We start from the raw sequence: 6340 nt of genomic DNA on the forward strand, positions 1-6340 counted from the left end.
CCCTGGCTGCGCCGCGACCCTCGCTCAGCTGGCTGGCCTTGCCGTCGCCTCACCGCGCGTCGTCGTCATCCCCCTAGTCGTCGCACCGCCAGCCAGCAGCTCCTCCACAACACCTCCATCGACGCCCCGATGTCCCATTCTCCTCCGCCGCTAGCCGCCCCTTTGCCTCCACGCCTGGCTTCATAGCACGGCGCCCTCCTGGCCCAGTGCCCTCCTCCTCCCCCGGCCTGCTAGCTTCTCCGCTGCCGAACGGCGCCGCGCGCTAAGCACCCGGACGCCGGCGTCACTGCAGCAGTGCTGCCGCACCCACTGGCCACCGCCGTCCACCATCGCCTGGCCGCTTCCCCGATGTCGGGACCCCTTCGCCGCCATCCACCGACAACGGCACCGGGTCCCATATGCCATCGTACACCGATGCTCGGCCCTCTGCGCCGCTGTCCGGCATGTACGGCGCGGCGCCACGGGTGCTAATGCAAGCTGGGTTTTTTATTAGAAAATTAGTAGATTAAATTAGGAAATTAGTAGAAATGCTTAGGAAATTATTGGATTAAATTAGGAAATTAGTAGAAATTAGTAGAAATGCTTAGGAAATTAGTACATTAAATTAGGAAATTAGTAGAAATTAGTATAAATGCTTAGGAAATTAGTAGAAAGTACTATAAATTAGTAGAAATTAGAATAATTTAGTAGAAATTAGTATAATTTAGTAGATTAGTGGAACTTAGTATAAATGCAACTGGAAGTTATAGAAAATTAGTATAAATGCATAGGAAGTTATAGAAAATTAGTATAATGTATGGTTTCATGTGTATTTCTTTCATGTAAATTATTTCATGTAAGTTTCATGTAATAAATTGTATGAGTCTTTTTAATGTTTAATTTCATGCAAGTTTCATGTAATAAATTGTACAAGTTTTATTGTATATGATTCCATGTGTACATATTTATAACTTCATGTAATAAATTGTACAAGTGTATATTTTCAATCATGTGTTTTAATGTGCGAGCAGTTAGATAAGTTTTGTATAAGTATCATTTATTTCATGGTTGTTCTATGATTTCATGTATATACAATTTTTAATGTAATGTATCTATGATTACATGTGTATAACTTATGTCATTATTAGTTGAGATGGGATACGAAGAGGATGAAAGGTATATAATGGAGCAGATTATTGCTGGCTGCAGTGGCTCAAACGTTCCAAGAACCTACATCGAGGATGAGGGTAGCTAGGCAGACATGTTCCTCAACATGTCCGGTGATGGCAATGATGAGCCCAAGCACAGAGTTGATGACAATGCGGAATAAGACATTGCCATGATGGAAGGTTCTAGCGAGGTATATATCATTTTCATTGTTTTACCCCATCTATAACTTCATATTCATTATTACTATGTACTAATTACTGAATCTTGAACTTTTAGCCCTCTGGGTCGATGAACCGAAAGAAGCCGCGAGGTCGTACAAAGATAATGAAGGGAAGACTTCACATCACAAAAGTGACAGAAGAAGGCCAGCCAATTGCTCCCGAAGTGAAGTTTGTAAGGGATAGCGTGCCCATCAGCATTCGAGAATGGAAGGGTAAAAAAGATGATCCATACGTGCTCCCGCAGATACAGAAAGATATGTTGTGGGAAGATGTCAAGAAACACATCACACTTCCTGATGGCATCAATGAAAAAATCATGAAAGACTAGATGCTCAAGAAGATGGCAACCCAATTCCAAACCTTCAAGAAGAATCTGGATGTGAACTATATCAAGAAGGGCCGAACTCTAGATTTTAATGACTAGCCAAAGTTAAGAGATCACTAGAACTCATTTCTGGAATACAAGAGGAGTGAAGGTAGTATGAACAAGGTTCGTGTCAACTCAGGCAATGCCTAGAAGGAGGAGTACCATCATCGTCTAGGGAAAAGTGGTTATAGGAGTGCAATGGCCAGATGAAGAAAGATGGAACACGACCTAATCGATCGAGGTATCGTACAAGCGACTATTGACTGGCCTGATTGATCGAAGATTAGGTATTACGCTCACAGAGGCACCATTAGCCTTGAGGATGGGACACTTGTTTTCAACGAAACAATACATGACAAGGCCCTCAAGACGATTCTAAAGTGGGAAAGTTTAAGCCTGATAGAGAGAACGATCAGCTGACTTTGGCGCTCGGGAATCCCGAACACCCAGGACGTTGCTGAGGCTTCGATGTGGTTCCGTGGAAGTTTGCTTTTCGTAGGGACATCGACACGTACATAAGCTGAAAGAGAAGAAAGGAACAACAAGAGGAGAGGTGGCGGTGCATGTTAAAAGCTAAAATGCATGAACAAGATGTAAGAATGCAGGAAGAAATTGATTGCGAGTGGCCCTGGTAGTTACTGAGATGACCCAATCTAGAGCACTGCCGGATCCCAACGTCATTGTCAACCCTTCTCCACGCCGAAGCAGCTGTGCTTCCATAAGGGTCCCTGATGAGAACATACCAAGCTTATCTGTGGTTGCGCAGAACAACCAACAGTACCCTGTGGATGATATCACTCAGCGCACCTCATGTGAGTTGTACAGATCATTTGGCAACCTCACTATTAAGGTATACACATATATAATTTATACAATTATCTCAATTGATCCACACCTCAGGAGTTTAATAACTTCTTTATTTCTCATATATATACAGGTGGCGTACAGAAGTGCTTTATCAATCCTGCTAGGGTAGACAAGCCATGGCATGGAGATTCCAGCTGGTCACTCCAATGCTGGGGTGGAGCAAATTTGTGATAGTCAATATGAAGGCCTAGAGCTCGATCTCTTGGGAGGTGATGGGGAAAGGACACTAGGAGATGCACTTCACAGTATCATTCTATGGCGCAAACTCTACATCATCATTCTCGGCAAGGAGGCATTGCTTCCCATAGATCCTTTGCAGCCACCATCTCGTCAGAACTCAAGACCATCATCTCCAGCACATCCACCTCCAGGACCGTCATCACCACCAGGACCGTCGCATCCTACTCAATCACCGTCTCTAGCACCATCGAATCCTGGAGGTACGAGCGACGACGACCAAAACACTCCTCCCCGATCACCATCTGTATCGCTGGGACTAAAGTTCTGTGCGAGCAAGGAACCTGCAGCACCTCTTAAGAAGTCACGACCATCGAGGAAGAAAACAAAGAAATCTGAATCTATTAAGAATTTAGCAGGTGATATGACTCTTGAGGAATTGGGGGAGGCATCGCAAGTATATGTAAGGGAGTGTTTGGAAAAAAAGCTGCAGAAAGAAAAGCAAAGGAGATGGAGCCTAAGCCAGTAGATCCAGCCAAATTAAAGTTTTTTATTAGCATGAAAAAAGAAGTCAGGAAGATGTTACTATCGAACAAACAAGGAGAGTCGTCGTCCAGTCGTACTGTTCCCCAGCTTGGGCATCAAGATCAGCAAGTAGATAAAGACACTCTAGCTATAGCAGCTTTGCCTTTAGAATAACAAATCTAGGTCATTAAGTTTATGGAAGACACAGGTCTCTCGCTTGCTGAAGTTCTAGGGCAAGCTAAACTGCTACCTCCAGAAAAGACCGTATCTAAATGGCCCTTTGAGTTAGGCAAGCCACTAGTTAGGCCTGAATTGGTACAAAAGCTCTCAACTACGATGTATGAATTCCATCAATGTTACATGGAGCAGTCGGCCAAGGAAAGGGTCATGTTCGCTCTTCGTGTTAAACCGATTGATTTTTTCGGTGAAGGTGAGAAAGTGTTGTGGTTGGAATTGAAGGATATTTATGAACTATACCATCAAGATGCCCTTGAAGTCTCTCTCATCAATGCCTGGGTTCTACAACTGTGTGTTTATTAGATGTAAATTTTGGATCAGATCATTATTTTTTGTGTGTGTGTCGTCCTACTAACTTTGTCTTTCATTTTATATAAGATGCTAATTCAGAGATGCTGTCGAGAATCCTACTTCAACATTGGCTTCATGGATCCAGCGCTTGTTAACCAAGATCAGATACGAGATCAACCAGAGTCTACATTGGATGTATTATACAAATTCTTGGAGTAACAGAATTACAAGCAATACATACTACTCCCTTACAACTTTAAGTAAGTGTGGGTACCGTCTATTTTTTTTCCTTTACCTTACCTAATTAATGTTAGTTCGTTCTAATATGAATATTTATGTATGTAGTTTCCACAAGATTCTCCTTGTAATTATGATTGATAAAAGCAACATTATTGTGTATGATTTGATGAGGAAATCAAATGTCAAGTACCAAGACATTCAAGACATGCTAAACTTGTAATAATTTTGGACCTTTATCTCTGTGCAAAAGTTTGTTTCCTAAATTTTCACCGAACACTGTATCATTCATTATTTTAATTCGCAGTGCATGGAAACAACTCCGTAAGACTCACCATGGTGAATTCAAAGAAAAACTTGCACTCAGTACAACATTTCGAGTACATATGAAGTTTGCACATTTTGTACATTCCATAACATGAATATTTTTTTCGCCACTAAAGTGCTTGAGATAAGAACAAGGGAATAATTTATGTGGATACTACGTCTGTGAGCACATGTACCATTTCATGAGGGACAAGGTGATATCACACAATATAAGTGTACGTAAAATAAACCTATTAATAATTAATTGTTTTCTAGCTCCTTATATTTAATTGTTGGTGTAACATTCACATATTTCCAAATTATAGATGTTGCGATTAGAGAAGAACTCTTGGAGAAGGAAAGGCTTTTGGCAATCCAAAAAGCTCTCATAGGATTTTTGGTGGACGAGGTGATAAATCCCAAAGGAGAATTTTATTACGATGGACATTGAGTAGCCGAACCGAGCAACACCACAACGGGAGGATCCTAAGAATGAAGAGGATAAATTATTGTATATATAGTAATTGCATAAATACTAGTTTGATGTGTATAATATACTAAGAATTGTATATATAGTAGTTATAATTAATATTATGCATATACTATCATAAAATATATATACGACATGCATACAATACAAACGCATACGTGTAAGTGGTGTACGCTAAGGATGTATACGTATATGTATGTATGTATATGTGTGTGTGAAGCAACAATTAGCATTAATATGGAAAAGAATTTAGGGTAAAAGGAAAAAAGTTTTTTAGTCCCGGCTGGCATTACCGATCGGGACTAAATGAGATCTTTAGTCCCGAGTGAATGACCCGAGACCGAATGATTAGTCACGATTGGTTTTTCGAGAGATATGAGACTTACCAACCAGGAGTAATGCTCCGTTTTTCACCCGTGCTCGTTGCACTCCAATGAAATCTTGATGAACAAGCATGGAACTTCCCTAAACCTACTTAGCAATCATCTCGTACAGCACCTGCTTCTTCTCTACTTGACATTCTTTGCTGTCATGCTGATTCGATAAATGTGTTGGACACCAAAGGTCCCCTTTGGCATTTTGCTTGGTGGTCCGTGGGCTGGCTTCTGATATCTCCCGTATCAGAATCCTTGCGTTTGCTACCTCCCTCCTGGTCTTTTCATTCACACGTAGTGCTGTATTGCCAATTTTGCTGACATGTTGCCCCGTTGATCAGATTTGTTACGAACCTGCATTCGCACAGCAAGTGGTTGGTTCTATGGTGTTTCAGGCACTTTTAATTAGCAACATGATTTGCTAAGACCATTCTTAGCCTACTGTCAGATTTTTTGCGTAATCTACTATGGTGAGCCCAAGACTTCAAGTCCGTGCAGTCAGAAGTCAATCATGCAGCTCGTCTATGTTGGCGATCTACGCCAGCTCCATCTGGACCACCGGTACTTGATATATTGGTCCTCTGTTGGATGATTTGCAACTTTCTTGCCTTGTTCCTATGCCGGAGGAAAGGAAGATGGATGTGCGTCTTTACATGGGCCTAAACCTCATTTCCATCATTCTGTATTCATGAATGGGCCTTTACATGGGCTAAGAGCCTATGACTTGTGTATGGGCTGCCTTAGAAATCTGAGAGAAGCAGCAACCGTAGGATGGAAACGGGAGGCATCCGAGAATGGTAAAGTTAGTCCGGACTTTGCTTGAGGACGTTAGAGAATCTGCGCCGCATACTTACACCTTCGCTAGTTTACAGTAAGGACAGGGGCGGAACCAGTAGAGAGATCTACACCCAATAATTTTGCAAAAAAAAAATCACTTAGTATGTGTAGACACAAGAGGTATACATGTAACTGTGTCAAAGCGTGTTTATTTGAGCCCAAAGGGAAATAGACCTATGGCCCTATGGGCCGGCCAGTTGTCTCTTCCACGATCTGTAGCCTGCGCCCCCGATGCCCTCTAATTCCTGTTCCTAATCCGCTT

The sequence above is a fragment of the Setaria italica genome, chromosome VI, assembly GCF_000263155.2.
Source record: "Setaria italica strain Yugu1 chromosome VI, Setaria_italica_v2.0, whole genome shotgun sequence".
Taxonomy (NCBI): Eukaryota; Viridiplantae; Streptophyta; class Magnoliopsida; order Poales; family Poaceae; genus Setaria; species Setaria italica.